Here is a 24798-nt window from a genome sequence, read left to right on the forward strand (position 1 = left end):
AGTTATGAATTTCAGTCTTTTATGACGTCATCTGAAAACCAAGAATAAGGAGGGGCGGGGCGGGGCGGAAAGTTTGCAGGGAAGTCGTTAAGGAAACTTTAAAACGGCATCCTGTTACGGAAATATGGTTAATGGTCATAAAAGCTTCTACCCGTTCCTACTAAGTACTCTTGCCTTACGTTGCTTACTAACAGGCCGCTACAAAACTTACAAATTTTTTTTTACATACCGTGCATGGCTTACAATACAACAAATAACTGATAATACATCGCTAACATAACAATACACTTCTTACTAATATAATCACATACAATACGAGACTTGCGTACAATTCGTCACTAAGACATTACATACATACATTCGTAATCATTTATTTGATGGAGCAAGTTGTTATGTATTGCACAGGGTCCAGAGGAGTTCAATTCGAGTTCAATTCGATCATATAAAACACGCTAATCCGTTCGTGTTACATTGCGTTACGATTGCGTTACACAAAATATTTACCGCCGGCTAAATTACTGTGGGCTCGGAAGTTTGCTTAGCTCGAACGGCACTTCGTGCCACATTCGGAAAGCTTCGCTTTCCGAAAAATAATTGCGCCCGCGAGCTGTTGTTTGCGGCTTACGAAGTAAAGAAAAACATGGCGAACGAACAGGCAAACGGCTCGATCGAAAGGATATGGCAATTAGATTCAGGATTTTATTGTAGAAAGCCAGGATTTAGTTTAAAAGGTAAGATGTTCAAAGCGTGTTTTGAATGATCGACATTGAACTCGAATTGAACTCCTCTGGACCCTGTGTACATTTACTACTTGGAACGCGCTACAATTACTCTTACGAGAATAACCTAAAAAAAATGATCCATTGACACCTTCCTGAGCAGCAATCAGTATAACATTAAGAGAACACAGGGAAGCCTTGCACGTGCTACTTCATTGTGATAATATTTAACATTATCATCATCATCATCATCATCGTTATCGTCGCCGTCGTCGTTGTGGTCGTCATCAACATCATCATAATCTGGAGCTACAGATGCATGTCTGTTGTGATTGGGGCCCTTGGGACCAAACATCTGAAGAATAAATGAGAATGATGCATTATTCAGTAAATGACACGAGCATACTCGGAAAAAACTCCGAGTGCTCCTTTCAGGAGTCGAGCATAAGACGCAGTTCTGATTATAAGTTCGGATTCTCTACCACTGAGCTATAGAAGACCCGTGGGAGATAAGGCTATTAGACCAGGTTCATGTGACAAACATCCTGCATACTGCTTGGATTGGAATGTCATGTGAGGCATATGCGCAATGGAATAAATGTGATGGAATATTTTAAGCCTAGTGAATAAATGAGAATGTTGCATTATTCAGTAAATGACACGGGCATACTCGGAAAAATCCGAGTTCTCCTTTCACGAGTCGAACCTAAGACCTTCCGATTACTAGTTTGGATAACTAGTTCGGAGCATCCGAACTAGTGATCGGAAGGTCTTATTTTCGACTCCTTTTTTTCCGAGTATGCCCCTATTCATTTACTGAATAATGCATCTTTCTCATTTATTCACCAGGCTTAAAATATTCCATTACATTAATTCCTTCTGAAGAATATTATATTGCTGCTATGGAAAGTTCCTAATTTTCGTTTTTAGGAAAACAAAACTTGTACCAAAATGTTCTTTTCGAATTTCATTTTCTGTTAAACCTGGTGAATAAATGATCATGTGTTTGTTTTTTTTTTACACTTACAAAATAATGCGTCCACTACTAACTACTTATTATACAATACTTATACTACTTTCAATACAATGCACTACTAACGCTGCTTACAATACGACACTTAATATACTATTTACAACACTTACACTACTTACAATACAATACCTACACTACTAATAATACGATACTTATACTACTTATAATAAAATATTCGTGCTACTTATGTTACAATTTTTTACGATACGTATAAAATATAACGACTACTTACGACTTATTTACGATCATACACACGTAAACAAAATAAAAGCAAGAACGAAAAGATGAAAGAGAGGTAGAGAGAGAGAGAGAGAGAGAGAGAGAGAGAGAGAGAGAGAGAGAGAGAGAGAGAGAGAGAGAGAGAGAGAGAGAGAGAGAGAGAGAGAGAGAGAGAGAGAGAGAGAGAGAGAGAGAGAGAGAGAGAGAGAGAGAGAGATGTATTGGCACTTTTGTAACATAAAAATGGCACTCTTGCAACATTAAGTGGCACTTTAATTTGTAACTTTTAAATGTGGCACTTTTGTAACTAAGTAGCAATGTTGTAACTTGGTGACGTTCTTAGAACATTCTTAATTACATTTAATTGTTGATTTGTATACAGCTGCAGTCTTAAGGCTACCAGAAGGAAACGACATGAAGTAAGCATTCCATTCATGATGCATCATAACAGCATCAAAACTTTCTTCCAAGCCTCGCGTCTTATCAAGGAAGCAATAAACAATCATCCCGGAAGTAATGGTCCAATCAATGTCATTCTTAATAACAAATGGGACTGAAATATTGGTCTTACAATTTCAATTTCAAACTACCTAGGCTAGCGAAATGCAAGAAATGCCTGACATTTGAAGGACATCTAGGGGTACTTTTACTCCAAAGTAAGACAACGACAAAGTGATTAGCTATGCGCATCAACAACGTAAAACTCATTCTTAATGAACAAGTTAACCACGTCAACCTTACACCGACACTTTAAGCTTTGTTTCCAGAAACGTTTGTTTTTATCGTTTATTTTCACTTGCCTATGTATATGTAAACATTTGTTGTAAATTCAATCAGTTTTTTTAAAATTATTTTGTAACTGACGAAAATGTGAGGCACATCGAAACATGTGTTACAAATGAAAAAGTTTCGTGTTCGGATGCGCTATATAAATTAGAAGGAAAGTTCTCAAGTGTTACTTATGACGACTTCAAACAATATTCCACTTTAAGATAGCTTTCTGGTCGAGGAAAATTGTATTCTTGAGTACTGCCTTAAGGACTACAAGTGTTGTCATTACACGAGGCAATTATTGTTGTCACCGGCAACGAATGTACTCACGGAGCTAGCTGGCAAACATTTCCGACCTAACAGTGTTTCCTTTTTAATAAGCCATGGCCATTAAGGGACTGGTCAAAATGTATAGGGTGGGATGGGCTGGGGCATAGAGGGGGTGGGTCGTCCGAAGTTTTTGAGTCCTCGGTAAGGGGTGAGTCGTGCAATTTTCAGCTACCCATGGGGGTAGGGTCACCCTATTTTTAGAGGAATATGCACACATTTATCTGCCAACCTACAGGTGAAATCTCACTTGAAAAAAAAAGCAACATTAAGTTTTCTATGAGAAGTATGTGGTAGATCAAGACCTTGTACTGAAATACATCCATCACCTTACGTGTCTCAACATGATGAAACAAAAGAGAGAAATAGAAAGAAGAGAGAGAGAGAGAGTGAGCAGAAAGGGAGAGTAACGTGACCGATGAGGATGTGGAGTGGGAGAAACTCCTCTGTAATTAATTAAGGATCTGCTGAGAAAGCAACCTGTTTATCGAACGTCACAACCTGACAACCGAAACCGAAAAGAAATAAACGGGAAAAAAATGCAAAACGCAAAAAAAGCTTAACAAAGTGTCAGCTCGCATTCGGTTGTCCGCAGCCATAGACAGTGTATCCACTGGCAAAGGCAGAAAGAAGTGGCTCTGAATCGAGAGTCAGCAGCTCAGAAGCAAGCGAAGACTGTGTTCTGCAGGAAGCTGGGAATGATACCTCTGATGATGAAAAATGTCCAAAAGGCCCCCAAAATACGCGTCCCGACTTGTCAGCGACCTTACACGCCATGAGCAGTTGAAAATGTTTTGTCACGGACAGTCGCCGGTATCCGCGATGGAGTGATCATATGGGAATTTTTTAGCCCAGTTACCGAGATCTCGGTTTTTGCGCCGGCCAGCCCGCCTTCTCATATGAACACATTGAAATTTTTGAAAAGAAAAGAGTGGCAAGGCGCGATCTCGGAACCGAGCCAGCCCGGTCGGCCTCATATGAAGAGTAGAAACCAGTAACTAACTGTGTTTGCAAGGGCCACCGAAACAAAATAAAAGTACCAGATCCTGTAGTGAAGGATCTAATCAGCAAAAAATTGTAAAACAAATAATATAAAAAATGAGCAAGGCTCATTTCACGGTAGCGTTATTTTGCTCATGCCTATTTACCAGTTGTATTAACAAAAGAAAGGACCATAAAAGACGAGTTTAAGGTGTCCGCGTCCGCTTAATAGAGGGGTGTACAGGCCTGCAAATGATCCCCGGACCGGAAATGATCCCCAAATTGAACCGCAAATGATCCCCGGACGGGAAATGATCCCCAGATTGGACTGCAAATGATCCCCGGTCGCCTCACCATAAGTATAGAATGGAATGGACTCAAATTTGGACAGTGGATTTCAACTTTATAGAAATCATTTCTTTTTAATAACACCAGTCGTTATATTTAAACTATCTGCATGCAAATTTCACAACTTTAAAAATTATAATATAGCAGCACAGTACAACAGAACAGTTTACCTATAAACTGTATAAACATGTATATGATCGGGGATCATTTGCGGTCCAATCTGGGGATCATTTCCCGTCCGGGGATCATTTGCGGTTCAATTTGGGGATCATTTCCCGTCTGGGGATCATTTGCGGTTCAATTTGGGGATCATTTCCGGTCCGGGGATCATTTGCGGGCCTGTACCGGGGGTGCGTTGAATACAGGTGTTTTCTACAGTAAACGTGGGTAAAAAAAGAATGGACTTGTGTTGCTGTCCGCTTAGCAGAGGGTGTCCGCTTATTATGGGGTCCGCTTAATACAAGGCTGACTGTGCTATGTTTATGCTAGCTTAAAAAACATTTCAAGAGCACTGATAATAGCTGGCAAAAATCCATCATAGAAAATCCGATTTAAGACTGCTTAGCTTAGGGCCAGCTTAGGGCATTTCACCGTAGATTAAATATAAACAGTTAAATGTCAATGTCATGCGGTTGCTCCTTTGCTATTTTTAACATAAACGTGAAGTTATTTCCCATAGGTTATTTAATTCCTTGACCCAATTCTACCTACTTTTCTTTCCATAAATTTGATACGTCGTTTGACTGGGTGATTGATCAGCTCAGTGACTGATTGATCATAGTCTATATTCTCCGGACCTCTGCGAAACTGATCACCCTACGACACTGTATATATTCTTACCTTTGTCGCTTCGTTTCTTAGTTACTTCCGCCTTGTTAAATTCCTAAGTTCTCCCAAACTTTCACCCGGAAAGAAGGAATGAGAATATTAATTTTCGTCAGTTGAAGACATGGACCCTTTATATACAAATTCGATGAGAGATTTCATCAGTGGCGTGTTCGATACCCAGAACGCAAAGGTCGGAGTCCTTGTTACTGCAGTTTTGCTTCTCCTCTGCAAGAATGGGGGTGTTCCCAGCTGTACAGCTTTTAGCTACACTCTTAATATTGTGCGCTTTTCCCTATTTGGCCGAAGGTGAGACCAGTGTAATTATTTTCTTTCCACTAATTGCAATTCGTTTTAGCCTTGAAGGTCCGGTTCTTGAACTGAACAACTTGAAATGTTAGAACCATGCGTTTGGCTCTGATACTCAAACGATCACGCCAGTTTGGATCTGTCACAGGAGAATTTAAAGTCATTCGTTGCTCCCGAAGGTTCATTTCTTTTCTCTTTTGAATATCTTTGTTTTAAACTACATTTTCTCATATAATTTTCCGTTAGGACAAATTGTGTTCCAGCAGGGAAAGGTCAACTTCACCGTGTCATATCCTGACGTGCTCCATTGCAAAACCGTGCAATACCCTCAGGTATTTTCCACCTCGGGCAACATTCGTGTTCTTGCATCCATCAGCCATGAAAATGAACTGCCCACTGTTCATGATTCAGCAGTAGCGTGGTCAACAGAAGTGACGCAGAATAATTTCCGCGTCTGTGCGTTGGAATCAGGCCTTGGTTCAAATGGATCCATTGTTGTGAACTGGGTTGCGTTTCGCGGCACGCCTTCTGGAGCACTTGACGGCACCGCCTCCTTCAATGCATTCACCAGCGGAACACAATGTGAAAGGGTTGATTATGCACAGGTATGACTCCCATTTGATAAGTTAGTAAAGAAAAATTTCATTAAACACAAAGGAAGTAGCATTTCAATTGGAGAGCTTTTTTTCTAGAATTTGGCATTAACAATGACCAGCGTGACATCATACCTAGCTACCTGTTCCATCCCTGTTCCATAAGTACTTGTAAATTATATCGCTGAAAAATAAGAGGGGAGTTGCTTTGCCATTTAATTAAAACGTCTCGACTCTTTAGCCGAAAAAAACAGACAGAAAACAATTCCAGCTCACATTTAAGTCGCATTTGGCAAATACCCAAGAGCAGTGGTATTCGTGTTTCACGCCAGTTTGGATCTTAAATTCCATTTCGTATGAATCAACTATAAACGGATTCATTGACCTGAGGGCTCACATTCAAGATGACAACTGCCTACTCCGAGCCAAACCCCCCAAACACGAAGTGACCAGTAGTATTACTACTCGGCCCTCTGGAGAGAACGTCAATCCACCTCAGGGTATCCCCGGGCGGAGCAGGCAGATACACTGATGACGGCGAGTAGCTAATGCCCTGCATAGACTTTGAGATTAGCATGGCTTGTAACTCTTTTGGGTTTGTTTTTTTTTTGGCGTCTCCACAAAATAATGCCCTCATATTTTCTAAAACGTTGTATATAATTTTCGCTTGATTAAATGTTTCATGAATTTTACCCCTTCTCTTAAGCAATACTTGACCTAATCAATTCTTGGATCAGTTATGGAAAATTTAATTTGCATACCGAAAGTAAGGATTATCATTGTTTTAGGTATTAGTTGACTTGATAACAGTTTTTACTCTAATTAAATTGAAGGTAAGTCTACATTTAGATAAGAGTCTTTCATCTAAATCATCTTATCTTTCCGTGCCGATTAGCTCGTCTTTTTTTGGAGTTTAGGGGAGGGAGTTTGCACGTTTCTGTCGGGCCGGGAGTTGGGGGAAGAGGGAGGGGGTGGGTCAGGAAGATAAGCTACTCAAGTGCTTTTTATTTGTTAGATAAGTCCTACTTTATTATCGAAAGGATGTAAAAGAGCGATTTTTTGCACATAACAATGGAAGTTAGAACCTTCCTTGTTAGAATGTGAGGGTCGGAAAGTAAAGGATGGGAATCGGGAGGAATTGTGATTTCTTTGTCCTATGTAAAAAGAACTAAATGTTTTTCGTGACAAGATGTTATTTTGTATTGCCTAAAAAAAGGTCAAAGGTTTAAATAAAGCACTCCGCACTCCGTCAGTACTCCACACTCCTCATTTTCCATCCAACCAACAAAGCTGCTACTTTCATTCATGCACGTCCTTGCGCGGCCAAATGTTACGAGTCTCTTTTTTTAACAAATAAAGATCGCCTCCAGCTTTTTTCTATAAACCTGCGCTTTGTTAGCAATGTGTTGAATAATAAAACAATTCTCCTGCTCAATCCTGCGGAATTACGTAAAAGTGTCAGACACCTTTAAATATTTAGACAAGTCATCTTTCTTAAGGTTGCCCCGGAAAACAATAGGGCCACCAAACTGTTGTAACTCAAAGTCACAGAAGAATTCTTCTGTATCTGAAGGTATTTTTTGCTCTCTTTAAACCCTTAACAAATCTTCTATTTCTTCCTTCGAAGCGATTTCCTTCTGTCCCTAAAGTACTTGCCACCGTACGTCACGCTGGCAACACCAGACAACAGGACGCCATGAATTTGTGGATAGAAGAATTACGAGAAGATTATTTCCGAGTCTGTATCCGCGAAGTGAAAACATTTGACGGAAAACATCAGAATCTGCAAGTGGTAAGCTTTTCCTTTATGCTAACTTGAGCTTTACGCCTACCTCAATCCACACGTGTAAAATATTTCTAAGCATTTTTATGTTGAATATTGAAACAAAACGGAAGTGTAAAACTAAAACGTTTCTAGTCTGGATAGTTTACACGTCCTGTTACGGGGTTAAATTTCCCTGAGGGCTTCTAAAAAAAGAATAATGAAACAAAACGGAAGTGTAAAACTAAAACGTTTCTAGTCTGGATAGTTTACACGTCCTGTTACGGGGTTAAATTTCCCTGAGGGCTTCTAAACTTTCTTTGTAACTCAGAAGGAAATAACAAGGGGTGATAGGCCTGCACAACGTCTCACAATGGAAACATTTTTGAAGTGTAACCTTTTTGTGTTTTTGCTATCACAAGCATGTCATTTAGAGTTTTTACTTTTTTGAAGGAAATTAGTGGTGGCTCTTTGAAGATTTTTCAAAAACATGTTTGAGGCTGGGCACTGATGGTTGACATTGTGTTACGAAAGGCAATATATCTTTGGGGGTGTTGTTGGGGGTGTTGCTTCAATGCCGATGACCTTTCTGTAATTTTGACATCCAATAAAATTTTTCAATCAGATTATTTGGGTAGCCTCTAGCAAGGAGTCGTGATTATCGTAATATTTTCCTCAAATGTTATTTTTGAGGAGTTTGTTTGTAGGAGTCTTAGGGTTTCGCCCTTAACAAATCCTTTTTTGTCTCCTGGTGGGTGGCTAGAGGAAAAATGCGTGTATTAAGAGGTTTCAGTCGGCTTAAAATGTGTTTTAATATCCAGTATGGAATGATGATGGAACTGATTGTCTTTGTATAAAACTGTGTCCAGAAATGTAGTCTCAGCATTTGATATTTCAGCCGTAAATTTGATTGTTGGATGATATGAGTCTGCTTGTTCGATGAAACGTTCTCTATCGTGTTTACCAGTGTCCCACAGAAAAAAAAGATATCGTCAATGTAGCGTTTCCAAACTTTACTCCTCATTTTCCATACTTCTCATTTTCCACACTCCGCACTCCGCATTCCTCGTTTTCCAGCCAACCAGCTTTGTTCAAGTTTGAATGAAATCGAGAGAGTTGACCGAACTTGTATCAAAATTGCGTACTCGTCTAGTACGCCAATCGCTCCGGCAAACATTTCCACAAAGTTATAGCCTGAAAACAAACAGTTTGAAGTTGCGAATGATTTGTTGTGTCTGCAGAATTGAGCTGAACAGAAAAAGTTTTCAACGATTTCTCGGGTGAGCGTTTCTTTGTTTACTGCACAAGCAATATTCACCATCTTTCCTCGGTGTTTCGACAAACGCATCTAGTGCCTTGTTGCTTGCAAGAACTCTGGATCTGTTATGATACTACACAGTTTTATTCAGCCAGCTCTGATGCTTCTAAAAGTAATTGCTTTGTACTCCCTCTATCTTTTTGTCTACCAGAGAGATAAAATTTCTCGAGGCACTCGTTGCGAGCTCGGTTTTCTCAGGTGGTTTTTTCCATTTCTTCGAGACGAGTCAAGAACTCTGTTTAATTGTTGCGAGATGACGAATCAATATAAGAAAATACTGTTTGTAATTTCTGAGCCTTTGCTATAATACGGGACAATACAAAAGTTTCGCAAAAAAAAAAAAACCTTTTGCTGAACTGTAATCCATGCAGTTCATAAACAAAAAGGTAAACAGTAAAAGTTATTACACTAACCATTACAAATCTTGACAGCAAACTTGGTTGCCTTCGTTGTGTTTTATGAAACAGCGTTATTAATAATTAGGTGTATTTGCGAGGTCGTTACTTTTTGAAAGCGCTCTGACATATATTTTTTTTCCCGTGACACGAAATTACGTATATTGCAGGATATCTGTAATGTGCGAACGACGTATATTGAGTTCACCATGACCCAAGAGAGGATGAAGGTAGCCATATTTGGGCAGTGTCACAATGTATAGAAAAATAAAGTCTGATATCTGCACTAAAATCCCTAAAGGCAAACAACAGAAACTGTTTACTTATTAGGAATGCCAATTTCGAAAGCTTTCTCTCAAAGCTTTTAAAATCTCATAAAGCAAATAAGATAGTGTAGGAAAAGCTTTTTTCTTTTAAGCGACAATTTCCTTTCAGAAGTCAGAAAAAATGGTCCGCAGACTGCGAACTGGAAAGTCACGAAACGCTCAACTGGGAGTCAATTTACGGCCTTTTTACTCAGGTGCACCAAAATAACGAGACCGATTACTTTTCCTTTAAAATTGTTACCCAGACGGACTGACAACAAATGATTTCTTGTAGAAAATAGGCATCAAAGAAGACAAAAAAAACAAAACAAAACAAAAACAAAAACAAAAAACAAAACAGGTGCACCTCTTTTTCTTAATTGCAAGATATTTTATTTGATTTAGCAAAATGCGGGATAAGGACCCTGATATACAAGAGTTTTTTTTTTTTTTTACTTTTCTAACCTCCTTCCTGTGATGGGAGGTATCAAATTGTCTCGTATAATTTGCCTTTCACGAAGTTAAAATTGATACTCTCAGCCTTGCTTCCTTAAGCCACGTATTTTTTTCCTCCTATAATTTAATTTAATTTTCCGCAAAAGATGTTCTGTGTTGTATTTATTTGACGTGATTGCTGTAACTGTGGTGTGACATTAATAGTGTCACAACTGTACTGCGATGCAAGTATAAATTAATTAATTTAAAAAGTATCGGGAATATTGTCAGTATTGTAAATAATGTAGGTATTGAAAGTATTGTCTAGAGTCAGCATTGTTAGTATTGTACGTGTAGTAAGTACTGTCAGTAGTGCAAGTATTGTTAGTATTGTAAGTAGCTATTTATTATTGGTAAAATAAAGAAAATAAATTACAATAAGAAAAAGATAATTAGTATTGTGGAGTTCAAGATATAGTGTCGAAATCGATTCTCTACTGAGGAAAGAACTCTTCCCCCAGCCCCTTTCCTTAGTTCTGTTTTAACACTTAAACCACAAGGTCAAAAGGAACGAATTTGACAAATTTGACAAAAATAAATTATTAGTAACATGTAACTAAGCAATTTTTTTTTAACTTTTTCTTTCAGGATTGGTCGGCATTTTCACAGGGAATTGCTCAGTTGACTCTCCAAGGAAAACTCCAGTTTGAAAATAGTGGGGCTCCCCTGGAACAGGACAACTTCGCCTTCTGTAAGGTAATGATTTTTCTTTTTAGTTTCTGTTTGCTATTACAAACCTTAAACAGTAAAAAAAAAAAACAACAACAACAACAACAACAAACAAACAAACAAACCAAAAAATAACCCCATCCATGTAAGGTATTGATTCCTCCCCAACTAGGTCACTAATATTTAGAGATATCAAAGAAACGTTCTGAGGACACGATGGGACACTATTTCGTTATGATCTCACGTCTGAAATTACAATACAATACAATACAATACAATACAATACAATACAATACAATACAATAACATTTATTTTGCCATATACACAACATTTACAGATGGAGAGAAAAATAAAGAAAATTGATGAAAGAAAATAAATGGCCAGAAAACCTGAAAGAAACCACGAGGCTTATAACAAGTCAGGCTTCCTCACTTAAAATAACTAATCTTATATTAGAATTACAATATGGACTTATGGTAATTAACTTTGACCGCGCACACGTACACACACACACACACGCACACTTATATTAAGTAAGTTAGTTTAGAAATTAAAATAGATGAAAAATATCTGGCACTAAAACTGTAAATATACCGCGAATGTTCTAAAAACCCCAAAGTATAACCTGTAAATGTAAAGCAAATTTTAGGATTTCCTTTAACTTACGTCATCAACTTCGCTGTCACGCTTACATCTCTCAGGACACTAATAGACCTTTAGCCTTTGCATTTTCTTTGTCACAGGTGTTTAATTTTACGGAAAAGTTTTATGCACCTCCTGTTGTCATGGTAACAGTCAATCATCTATACGATAGCAAGAACGTGTACTCAGTCAAGCCGGAAAACAACGTCCTTAACACCTAGAACGAGGTTAGTTACCATTTTTACTGACAAGTAGATTTGAATAGGAAAAGCACCTTCGGTATAAACAACCGTCGCATAAATACACAACTTTCAAACTACATGTTAAACCCGGCGGCTATTCCGCTCGTTTCATGAAATACAATTGTCTTCAACCTTGAAACCTTGAAGAAAGTTATCACTCAGAGCATTGATCGCCATTTTACTTATTTGAGTTCATTTCTGCTCTTATCACAGGAAACAACAGTTTCTTATGTTCGCGTGTGCATAAAAGACTTGCAAGGAATGGAGAGCCAACATGATCCGGTCACAGTTGATTACGCAGTTATTGGAGGTAAACAAGTTGTTACGTTACTGTAACAACTAAATTACTAAATGGGTACACCTTTGAAAAAATGCACATGCTTGTATTACTTGGTGTATTAAACAACAAGGACACTCAACGATTCTTTTAAGTGAAGTAGGTCTTCAAAAGGCCTTTGTTGATGGAAATTCTGAGTTTTCTCTGCTATAATAGTTTTTGAACAGACAAATACAATAACGTCGTTAAGCGTGTAATAAAAGGTCAGCTAGGATTTTTGGAAAGCCAAAAACAGCTCGCAAACTCCGGGGATGGGCTTCTGTTCCTTGAAAGTTTGAGCTACTTAAAAGGTCAGCTCTGAGGTGAATGAATAGAAGTGTGTTTAGCTACACAAATAATCAGTTTGAAAGGTAAGAAAACGCAACCTTTGAAGGGTTTATTTACATTTTCTCGTCTGGTGCCCTTGAAACATTTAAGGCGGGAAAAATTTGCAAGTTCTGTTTTGACGTACATGCAAACCACGAACAAAGCTTAGACAATTACTTACTGTGATGAAATGCAGTGTGACATTATCCATGTTTGCTCACATGACGCCCAGTGATGTTATCTAAACCCTCGTAAAATGACAATGATTTTATGATGCGGGCTATTATCGGTTCTATCACTTTCTTTTTCCTTATTCCTTTACCTCGTAATTTATGAGAATGATGATTATTCAAGAAAGTGACGCAGGCATACTCGGAAAAAAGAAATCCGAGTGCTCCTATCAGGAGTCGAACCTAAGACCTTCCGACTACTAGTTCGGATGCTCTACCACTGAGCTACAGGAGACTCGTGGGAGCTAAGGCCATTCATTCACCAGGCTGGAAATATACCATCACATTTCTTACATATACCACACGTTCGACATTCAAATCCTAGCAGTATGCAGGATGTTTGTCCCATGAGCCTAGTTTAATGGCCTTAGCTCCCACGAGTCTCCTGTAGCTCAGTGGTAGAGCATCCGAACTAGTAGTCGGAAGGTCTTAGGTTCGACTCCTGATAGGAGCACTCCGATTTCTTTTTTCCGAGTATGCCTGCGTCACTTTCTTGAATAATCATCATTCTCATTCATTCATCAGGCTGGAAATATACCGTCACATCTCTTAATTTATGTTATACAGATGTTGATCCTTGCATCAATGTTTCCTGTAAGTACTTTGCCGTTTGTAAGGCATTTGGTCCCAGGGACGCGCAATGCATATGCGTGGATAACTGTCCGTCGTATGAAGAGCCTGTGTGTTCCTCTAATGGTACCACATATGAAAACGTGTGTGTGTTCCAGCGAGAAATGTGCCATCTGAGAGTAAACTTTACTGTCTATCATCCGGGTGACTGTACAGGTAACATCGCTGAATTCACTCTCTTTTCATAGAGGTATTGTAACCCTTTAGTTACCAGGGTAGGGAATTTATTTCCCTTAAAAATGGAAATGCTTACAAAGACACTTGTCGTGCTCATCCTTTTCGACAGAATCTTACAAACCCATTATATTGAGATGGTGCATAAAACGTACTTTGGTATAACATATGGACATTACTGGATCTGTTAAAATTGCGACGTGACGAACAGTAAAAATATTCGGAAAACAGTAAAACCTCTTCGTGTAAACTACTGAACTACAGAAAGCTCTAAGATTAAGTGGCTATATATGGCTACTGGTTGTGCAAAGGGACAATCAATTGCAAGCAATTAAAAGTGGATAGTAACAGTTACACGGAACTAAAGAAAAAAAATCAACGACTATACAACCTACAGCTTCTAACGAATGTCATCATGAGAATCGACATAAGAAGCGTGAACTTCCAAACAGTGTATTTAAGGACGGTGACCACTAATACCAAAACATTTTTGCGCGGTTTATGACTATGCGAGAAAAGGGGTAAAAAAGGGCTATTGGAATCCAAAAAGAAAATTGGGGCTAACGACGCATTTTTAGTTAAAAAATAATTAAGCCACAATTATTCTAAAAAGCCGTAAAACACAAAGCAGTGTATGGCATTATTTTTCCAAATTGAAGCTTTATTATCTCTTAAATGGTTACCACCCAATTTTCATTTTGGATACCAAGAGCACTTGCTGAGTTCTGCTTTCTCCGCATTGCTTTAAACCGCGCAAAAATACCCCTGTATTAGCAAGTACCACCCAAAGGAAACCCGAGTATCTCCAGATGCGCAGAATGTATGTGCAGTAACAAAAGTAGGCAACGTCCTTAAACGACAGCTATATCACAGCAAAATGAAGATGTGAAGTAATATGAAGATTTTTACAGAATTTGCTGTATTCACTTGAATCATTATAAACTGATTCACTCCAATGAATCTGACAGCAATCTCTAGGCGCATAAGCCTGGTGAAGCTCAAGCAAAGTATGGCAACTTGACCCTCAATACCTATGGCAACAGTATTGTAGTCCTATTATAAGAAAGAATTGAGTTAATGTTGTTAAATTATTTCCAGGATTTCCATCGCAAAAGGGCCGCCATCGCCTCCGCCACAATCCAGTTTGGGCTGAAGCAGTTTGTGAACAAGTTCCACTGGCTCCTTACGTCTTTTATCCTGACAAACCGGTTCACATACAGGTTTCCGTCAATCACGTGAACTTCTCAGATCCCAGATATGTCCACGAAGCTGTGGTTGCCTGGGTTGAAGAAATCATGGAGAACAATTTTACCGTTTGTGTTACACAGGCTGGAAGAAACGAGAAAAGAAATGGAGAAACGTTTGCTACAGTTGACTGGCTTGCCTACCAGGGGGCCCCTGACGGGGGAGTGTCTGGTGAAATGGACATGCCGACTTGGTGGACTGGAACGAGTTGTCGTACAGTGCCACTTCCCTCGGTAGGAGGCAAACTTCTATTGGTTTGTTTTTGAAACTGAGTTTCAAATTTTGATCTGTTCCGGTGGTTGCAACACAAACCTCAACACTAGCTTACTCAGAGTACTGAAAAAAAAATGACGTAATGGGAAAAAGTACGGTGAATTAAATCATAACTTTAGCCAAAAATCAGAGATTTTCAAGATTTGAGTTCGGTTTAGGTGAAATAAATTTTCATTTACCGCCTTGATGTGCATAAATATTCACATTGCCGTTGAAATAGAGGTCATTTTTTGTTGTCCTTGATTACAGAGCAAGTTTAAGTCGACGCCCACAGTTCTAGTGTCAGCGGAGCATGAAAGGCGTGGTGTGAAGCACGATGCATCTTCTGTGTGGTTAGAAGATATCACGAAAACGTCTTTCAAGATCTGCGTTCGAGAATTACAGAACTTTGATGGTGCTCACCAAAGTATTCATGTTGTGAGTGGTTTAAGTTGTTACTCTCTTTATAATTTCTTCAAGTTCAAACTTCGCGTCAAAACTCAGCCGAAGCCCGTTATATGAAAAACTGCACTCAATTTATCTCTTTGTTGGATGGTACAGTTGGAGGACAGTTGTTATTTGAGTTTTACTAAAGTACGTTTTTAATGTTTTATCTTACATCCGTATTTTCCATTATAACACAAAAAGAAATATTGTGCTGTTTGACTTATATAGTCTTGCACTGGGTATTGTTAGGACAGAGGATCACTCTTGCTCTTGGAAAATAGTTCTCAGAAAAGTGCCGTTAACGTAAGAACAAACGATGGCTTCTTTATAGGATTGGATAGCGTTTGAAGAGCTTCATCGACCTCTGTTTAGAGAGCATGGGGCTATATACTTCTCCAATTCGAACAAGCCATCCCGAGATTTCAACTATGCTTTTTGTGAGGTACGTAGGTCATTATTCTGCTCACAGGTTTGTTACGTTCTCCATCTACCTTTACAACCTATCACGTTTTCTTGTGCGGCTGCAGCGTCATTTTTAGGTGACCCACGCGCATCTATACATTCACGCTCGCAGTCGCGGCTGCATTTGCGCATGCACACACCCATATCCACGCATACAAACACGCACTTACGCCTGTGCGCACTAACTTTTTCGTTTACTTTTTCATTCGCTCTTCTGTTCGTTTTCTTTCAGATGTACTCTTGCCCACTCATACATTCTCAACTCTTAACAGTAATCCTAACCATTCATCTCTCATTTTCTTTTTTCTCTCTCCTTCCTTCCCTTCATTCCCTCTTCCTTCCTTTCTTTCTTTTTGTTCCATCCTCCACTTTATAATAGCTTGATTAATTGGTTTGCTTGTTTATTTCATTTGTTGTTTAAAATGTTCCAAACTTGCCAAGGCCGGTTTTATTTTGAACTGTCATTCACGAGCAGTTGAAATCTCTCTCTTTTTTTTTTTCCCTTTAGGATGTCGTGTTTAAGAAGCATTACAATGACTCTCCCGAAGTCTTAGTGTCAGCAAACCATTCAACAAGCGGAGGAAATCTCAATCCTTTGTACAACTCCATTTCAGCATGGGTTGAGGTAGGATATTACTTTTCTTTTTTGTCAACATGTATCTAGGAAATGAAAACTTTCTGGGAGAGATATCAAACGGCAGCATTTGAAAGTCAATCTTAGCTTCATTTGTGTTTTGTAGTTAACGTAGAAAGATGTGAAGATACAGTGTAGAGTAATAGTTAATAGCATGTAAGGCGAGGAGATCCTTGGTTTGAGGATTGATCCTAGCTCGCTGAACGGGTGAGGGTATTATAGAGGCGAGAAAGGCCTTGCGATGAACTGGCTTCCTATATAGGGGCGTATAGTTATTCTTTAGTGACTTCACACCAAGAAAACGGGAGGTCAGCTTTGAGCAACTATAGGAACAGCTAGACGTTCTCTTTAGTTGTACAGGGGAGCATCCTTAATGCGATCACTTTCTGGACGTAAACGGATGTGAACGTAATAACGGGGTGGTCGGATTAATGAAGTTGTAAATCTAAGGGAATGACTGGACTTTTGATTCGTTCGGGGCACAAACAAGTGGTCGATCGCAATAACGAGGTGGTCGTATTACCTAGGGGGTTCTACTGTATTTACTTTATTTCCACTGTAGTATTTGCATATTATTAATTTCTAAAGCATTTTATTCTTTGTATCTTTGCAGTACATAAACAAGACGGGCTTTAGAGCCTGTATGAAGGAACTATTTGTACAACAACATGATCCTCTGTCAGTGTCTTACGCAGTTTTGCCAGGTAGGGCGTTAGCCTTAGCTAATGTTATAGCGCTGAAATTCTTGAACTGACTGAAAATCGATGTAATTTCTCACATTATGGAAATGTGACCTTTCCTTGTGGAGAAATTTTTATATATGATTGCGGACGTGAAATTTTATTCCCACCTTGCCAAACTTTAGTCTACCAAAGCTACTGCGTACAAGGCATGCGCAAGCCAAATTATGGGTCGGCTCAGAATCTTCACAAACGTGTTGTCGGGTTTGTTTGTTTGTTTGTTTGTTTTTTTCGTCAAACAGTCTTTTCAGTAGCGTTGGACTTCATTTTCAAATTAAGGGAAAATTACAGTAACGACAGCAACATTATCGTTTTATTTCCCATAGACGTCTGTGAACCCGGCTGGAGTTTCTACAATGGCTCATGTTACTTCACCAGTGAAACATGCGAGATGCAAGTATAACCTGCAGAGGCATGGGTGCTAATCTAGCTGCTATTGAAAGCCAGGAAGAAAACGTATATATCCAGCACAGGCACAATGGCGACAAGGCGTGGATAGGTTTAAATGACATTGCCACAGAAGGATTGTTCAGCTGGGTGGATGGATGTCCTGATAAATTTCGCTACTGGGCTCAAAACCAACCAAACGACTTTAGAGGGGAGGACTGCGTCCACACGCTCGGGGCAGGGCATGGATACATGTGGAATGACGTGGATTGCTCTGCCTGTCGTCAGTACTCGTGCAAGAAAGGTAAATGAGCCAACCGTGACAATTGGCTTTGCTACCTGAGGTTTTTAACACACATTTAAGACGCTGAAAATGTAATTAACCTCTCAGCAATAAGAATGTGAACACCATGAAAAGGGCATAGTAACTATGAAGAATAGTATGGTAAATTATGCGACGGTTTTACTGGGAATAAATTTTTACCGGGGCGATTTTCTTGTTTTTCCTTAAAGGTTACAGATTCTTTTCTTTGTGTACCTTAGTGGTACTAATGATTCGATGGTGGGGTGATCGGGGAACAACTCTTCGTGAAACCTACTTTTTATCAAAAGTCGCAAAAATTAGAACCCGCAAGCACTACATACCATACGGTATTTTTGGTCTTTCACGTCTGATTTCCGCGAGCGAGGAGTTCGTAAAAGAGACAGCAGATGAGGACATCGCTGGAGTCAAGTACAGTATATATATTCGGGTGATATTTTGAAGTCTTCGGTTAATGAGCTAATTGGACCTTTGGACTAAATTAATGCATGGTACCCGAAGAACTCTTCATTTGTTCAATGTTACAGTTATTTTGTACGATTCAAGACTAAATCAAACTGTTATTTTTAACTCTATAGTGAGCTACATTATCCTAAGTTTTACCTCCTCCTAAGTTTTAAGAGTCCCAGTAAAACTTAATTGAATACATTTACTTTGTAGTGTTTGAAATACAAAACATTTATTTACTAGTCAAGTATAGATAGATGTAGCCCGTGGTAAAATTAAAATTATTCAGTTCAGTGATGTTATTTTTCTAAAACTAGATTATGACGAATGCATCAGCAATCCATGTTTGAATGGAGGTACTTGTGTGAACGGCGAAAGAAAATTCAGCTGCATCTGTCCTCGGACACATAAAGGAAGAACGTGTCAAGGTTAGTTCACTCACAAACGTTGAAACAAGAGTAAGGAAAAGTTGGGAACACGGTTTTGAACTGACAACTGCTCCTTTCGGTGTTTTAGAAGTCGAAAACTTGAAAAGATTTCATAAAATGCTGTGAGTCATTTCCTCAGCTTGAATTAGATGGTATAGTTTTGTCATCTCTGTTCGTATGTATCAGATTTCGGCCATCGTGATTCTTAGCTCAACGTACTGGCAACATTTTCCTAATTACGCAGTACGTCATTCCAAAAAACGCCCAAGACTTAAATCAGCGGAAAATTTGAGCTCGCAAAGACAGTGAGTATTTGTCACACAGCCATTGCTAAAAACGTGTTTATGCCGACAGCGGCGCCTATATGTAACCTTCGCGCACGAGAGACTGAAATGGGTATAATTACGGTCATGCACGAGGCCAGGATTCACTGAATCACGGATCGGCATTTGTTGGGTTAATTTGGCCACTCACGCGGTGTTTATTTCAAACCATTGAAATGCTAAGGTATCAAATTAATCAAGTAAACATCGCTTTTTGTAAACTCATAGTATTTGTTTCAGTGAATTAAGTTGGGGCAAAAAATAGCCCAATAAGAGGTAGCAAGAGCAGAGGAGGAGTCAAGGGGATGGTGGAGAGCCGAATAAAGAAAAGTAACGTAAGCTTTGAAAGCTTAACAGCTATCACGATCGGCGTTGGCAGAAAAAAGAGGCGAGAGATTGCTGAGCTCGCTCTGTGTGTGTCGTCGAGCCTGCTATCGTTAATATCTTGGCTAACAACCTCTGAAGCCATTTACGCGAAAAAAAAAACCAAAAAAACAACAACAACAAAAAAAAAAAACCATCTCTGTTTATTCACCAGACTTAAAATATAACATCACACTTCTTTAGCATGTACCACACATCGACATTCAAATCTTAGCTGCAGTATGCAGGATGTTTGCCACATGAACCTAGTTTAATGGCCTTAGCTCCCACTAGTCTCCAGTAGTTCAGTGGTAGAGCATTCGAACTAGTAATCGGATAATCATAGGTTCGACTTCTTATGGGAGAACTAGGATTTCTGTTTCTGAGTATGCCTGCGCCACTAACTGAAAAATACATCTATCAATGTGTGTTGGTAGTTTCTGTTCGTTGTTTATTGTAGAGCTAGCTCCAATTGTTAATTCAAAGACTGGCTAACTTTATACAGCTGATAAGTCGCTATACCCAGCGGATAAAATGTGTTAGCTGGAGTACATTTTATCCGCTCTTTGAATGGCCGGATCCTGATGCCACATTTTCCCACTCTATCCGTTAGTTTCATTTACCCGGCCGAGGGCTTAATTTTCTGGACGCCATCTTGGTGAGGAATTTCTCTCCAATTTTTATCTTTTATAAAAATATAACTCTCGTTCTGGATGTTTTTTTCTCGTTTTAGCGTTTGACGAATGCTCCAGCAATCCTTGTCTGAATGGAGGCACTTGTACTGATGGAAACAATAACTACACATGCGCATGTCCTTAACCATTTTATGGAAGCCAGTGTCAAGGTGAGGGATCAATTTCGCTTAAAATCAAGAAAAAGTAGTTTTTTCTTGACAGTTGGCTTACTTATATTTGTTAGTTTCATCAGTTACGTTGTTGATAGACAGTTTAAGCTGGTTCATGGTCGTACAGAGCTAAAACTTTAATCGTGTTGTTTATGGTGATAACTTTTACAAGTGCGAGTGACGTTTGTTGAGGTTGATTTTATTACAATCTTAACAGAAACAAACGAGTGTCAGTCCAACCCTTGTCAAAACGGTGGAACATGCGTAGATGATGTGTACAAATTTACTTGTCTGTGTCCAAATGCTTACGCAGGAACATTTTGCCAAGGTAAGACTAAGTGCAACTCATTATTATCCTTGAAGACCATCACTTTTCATTGGTGTATACTCATGACCTTACTCGAATTAGTTGAAATTAGACTTTGACCAATCTTGGATTAAGCCTAAGTTCTGCAGACGCCTGAATTGTTTCTCTTATCAGCCATATGATTTGATATTACCCCAATTGAAGTGCACCTAGCACTTAAATAATTCCACCTTAAGTTAAAAAGTTCTTGGACAAATTTTTTGAATTGCTTGCATATGCGATTTTCTGTGGCTCAGCGAAGTTTCGAAACTACCGTCAAAAACGGCGCCATTTTGTTTCGCGTCTACCAAATTAAACGGAGGACACGGAGCTATCTTATGCGTTCACTAACCTAACGAGGAGCACGCATAAAATGAGCTTAGGTAGCAAGGCCTACTGAACTGTTCAGCCGTCTGCCGTGGGCTAATATGAAGATTTACAGGTCGACTGGTTGGCGGCATCATTTATATCACGATGGTCGGCTGTGATTAGTGCATTTTGATTCCTCAATGTTCCGGCAAGAAGTTGTTCACTCGGCGATTCGCTGTTGTACCATTCTCCTATTGTTTCTTGTCCGTGGGCATCCATGCTTCGTGAATTTCAATTCCACTATCCCTGTTGATGTTATTAGGGCGAAGTCTTATGTGGATAGCTTCCATGACCCTACAGGTGTACCAGTGAGAGTCTCGATCAATAAATTTAACCTCACCCAAAGCGGATAATGGGCGGTCTCGTGGGCGTGCTCAGAAACGGCGGAGGTCTTGGTACAAGCGAGTCTTATAACGAGTTTTTCTGTTTTTCGGCTTTTCTCTTTGTAGGGAAGAAGTTTGTTTCACACAGATTCATACTTTCTGTTTCAGCAAAAAATAATCGGTTTTCCTTCACTGAATGTTTAATTTTGGTATTTTGTGGTAAAGCACAAACTCTGAAAATTCTAAAGAGAAGCCGTTTACATTTAAGTCTTGTTGGCGATGTGTTCTTTACGGTCACACCGAAGAAAGGACTTGAGCCAAGCAACAACGCAAGCCGTTTGTGCAATTTTTTTTTCAAAGCCATTGGCTCTAGAAATTTTTATAAGACCGGGTATACATATGGTTATTTGTTGCCAAAATATAGGATATTGTTATAGAAACAAGTTCTCGTTCGTATTCTGAGGTGTGCAATTGCTTTCTGCCCAAGAAATCGATCCCTTCTTATGGTTTATCATTTCAAGTGGAAAGGCTATTGTTTCTGTTTTGCGGACAACTTGAACACTGAGTGGTCGTCTTTTTGTGCTTTCAGTTAGATATCGGTCTCGCTTTGTTTTATTATCCTGTTTTAGTGACGCTCTAATTTTCTGCATTGTGCAGGCCGCTTCCTGATGAAATTACTGAGTTAGACAAAAGTAAAAGCGCAATTTCGAGATGTACCTGTCTGTCTCGTTTGAAGAGTAACGAAGGTACCGGGTCAAAACCAGCCTACGCGCCTAAGTAACTGGACGATTCTGGGTAAGCTCGATCGGTTTCGATTGGACATATAAGCTGTCGAAAAGATAAAATAAACAGACTTGAAAATAAACCAGCTTAGACTTGTAATTGAAGAAAAATAAGGTGAAAGTTCGGCAACTGTGCATGGCTAATCGTTCCATTTTGGTACATGCACTTTCATGGCAATCTTTCTTTCAGTCTCAGCGGGTACGGGTACTTTGGCTCGACTACATCGAGCAAAAGTGGAAACGAAACTCATTGATTACCGTCATTGACGATTCGGTGAAGGAAATTGAGGTTTGAAACAAAACATTGTTTCCTAGCCCCCATAATAAAAACAAGTTTTGAAGTCGCGGAGAATCACTATTTATTTACTTCTGTGTGAGGAAATCAGACACTTCCTCTCAGGACATTCAAGAAAAATGACGAAAAGAATGTGAAACCCAGGCGCAGTTAACTCTTGTTGATTGTAAAAGTTGTTTCAAGCTCCAGTTCTTTGCACATATCTACAAAACTCAGAGAGCTCCATTTAGAGTGTTCACACAAAACCAAAATGTGCAGTTTTTGTGGCATTTCAGAAGAAACTTTTATTCATTTGTTTTGGGGTTGCATCTCCGTTGATAATATCCGTGGTGACCACACAGAACTTTAAATGCGTCACCAAATAGTAAAAGGGCTTAACATTTTCAACAAACTCAGTTTGTTCGGATTAAAACCCCACACGGATGACATTTTGTTGAATCACTCCTTATCATTGGCCAGATATGACATATTCATCAAATCCTGATTCCATGCATAAATGTGTGTTTAACAGCCGAAAGAACTCAAGGACAATTATATCTTTGAATAAGAGGTAGCCAATCAAAACAGACCTATATTTAATTGACAATAATGGTGCCGTATTTAGTCCACGTTCAAAGAAAGGCCATAGTTCTAGTCAGTTTCTCTTTCCAAACCAGTAATCAGGAATCCAGTGCCTACAGTAATTATGATAAAATAGTACCCCCAGGTGCCTTAGGAAATAAGAATCGCTCTCGATGTTAGTCATGACGTCGTTCAAACAGGTTACTCATCTACATTCCCTTCATGTTTCTAACTCTCTCCATTGCAGAGGCCCCTTTCCCACTAGAGCGGAGACATAACAACATGATACAAGGGACTGAAGAGAGACGTCCCCTGCGCCCCCTTTTTCTCCATTTCCGTTTCTCTTCCCATTTCCGAATTTTTGTTCCCTTCTTTATGAAGGAACCTCTGCGGAGGATAGAGTGTTCCTAAGTATATTTTGTCTATGTATGCTCTCGTAATTTGCACTAATCTGTAATAACCAACACCATTATAATGTATAATGTATTTATGTTGAATTTTTTTTGGTTAATGGCAAAATAAACGAATTGAATTGAATCGAATTGAATTAACGCAGTCTTACTAATCAAGCATAATAAAAAATATTTAAAAATTGATAAATGAATCAATCACGCACCGTAACAAGCTCTGATGGGGGTTAGAGTGCTGTTCCTCATTATCACAGCCTAGGGTGCCGAAAAATCATCATATCTATTAACATTTTTATTTCGTAGCTTCTGTGCAGGCAGCGGCATCTTGCAAGAGCCACTATTCAGCTGGGCGACATTCAAATGGATTGTATTACATAAACATCGGAGGTTTTCCTTTCCGAGTGAGTATTTCAATCATTAATTGCTCTTGCAACTGTAGGTACCCTCATGAAACGATCATTATTACAGATAGTAAATTGATAAAGGGAGTCAAGCTGCTTTTCTGTTTTTCAAGTAGATGAACAACCAGTGCAGGCACAACCGTTATTAATGATGACAAGCAATTAATATAATGACAACAATTTTCAGGCTTCGTTGCTTTTGTTTTCTGTAAGAATTATTTTTCTGAGCCTTTAAAACAATAACAACATCAGCCAAATAGAGATGCCATTACTAAGTAATGCAGATATATAAGGTAGGAATATAAGTTTCCACTGTTTCAGCAAATTCAAAAAAGATTCTGACAGGGCTTGAAAATCCTTGGTATATCTGTGAGAGGCAAGTAGAAGGATTACAAGAAATTCGAATAGCTTTCAAAAAGAAACAAGTTGACAAAATTATCTAAATATAAACAGGATGCTTATAACTGGAAGCCAAATCAATAAAACGCTGTTAACGTTTACACTTGTTACTGAAATTTTTTGTTTTGGGCCCTTTGGTTGTAAGCGAGGGCAAAAACAAATTTAATATAACAATACAGTTGATGTTCGCGGGCGTAAATGTGTTTTTGGCACGGACTCTGCAGCTCATTTAAGTCCGAGCCACAGGCTAAAATGAGTTCTGAGAAGGGCCAAAAACAATTTAATATAACAATACAGTTGATGTTCGCGGGCGTAAATGTGCTTTTGGCACGGACTCAGCTCATCTTAGTCCGAGCCACAGGCTAAAATCAACTAAACTAAACATCA

The 24798-nt window shown here is 39.0% G+C and overlaps 1 protein-coding gene and 1 pseudogene across 2 annotated transcripts in view; both read left to right on the top strand.

The window, feature by feature from the left end:
• LOC146467565 (uncharacterized) overlaps window positions 1-24798 on the top strand; it is a 148591-nt gene that overhangs the window by 36680 nt on the left and 87113 nt on the right. The gene's annotated exons all lie outside the window — the stretch shown is intronic.
• On the top strand, window positions 5116-24676 carry LOC146467567 (uncharacterized; annotated as a pseudogene). Its single transcript, XR_014867666.1, has 17 exons — window positions 5116-5532; window positions 5779-6137; window positions 7753-7917; window positions 10989-11096; window positions 11814-11939; window positions 12168-12264; window positions 13395-13613; window positions 14730-15109; window positions 15399-15566; window positions 15907-16017; window positions 16546-16662; window positions 17285-17375; window positions 17738-18102; window positions 18885-18995; window positions 20415-20525; window positions 20743-20853; window positions 23915-24676. The product of XR_014867666.1 is annotated as an uncharacterized LOC146467567 (transcript).

This window comes from Pavona decussata, unplaced genomic scaffold, assembly GCF_977016875.1.
Source record: "Pavona decussata unplaced genomic scaffold, jaPavDecu1.1 SCAFFOLD_134, whole genome shotgun sequence".
Lineage (NCBI taxonomy): Eukaryota > Metazoa > Cnidaria > Anthozoa > Scleractinia > Agariciidae > Pavona > Pavona decussata.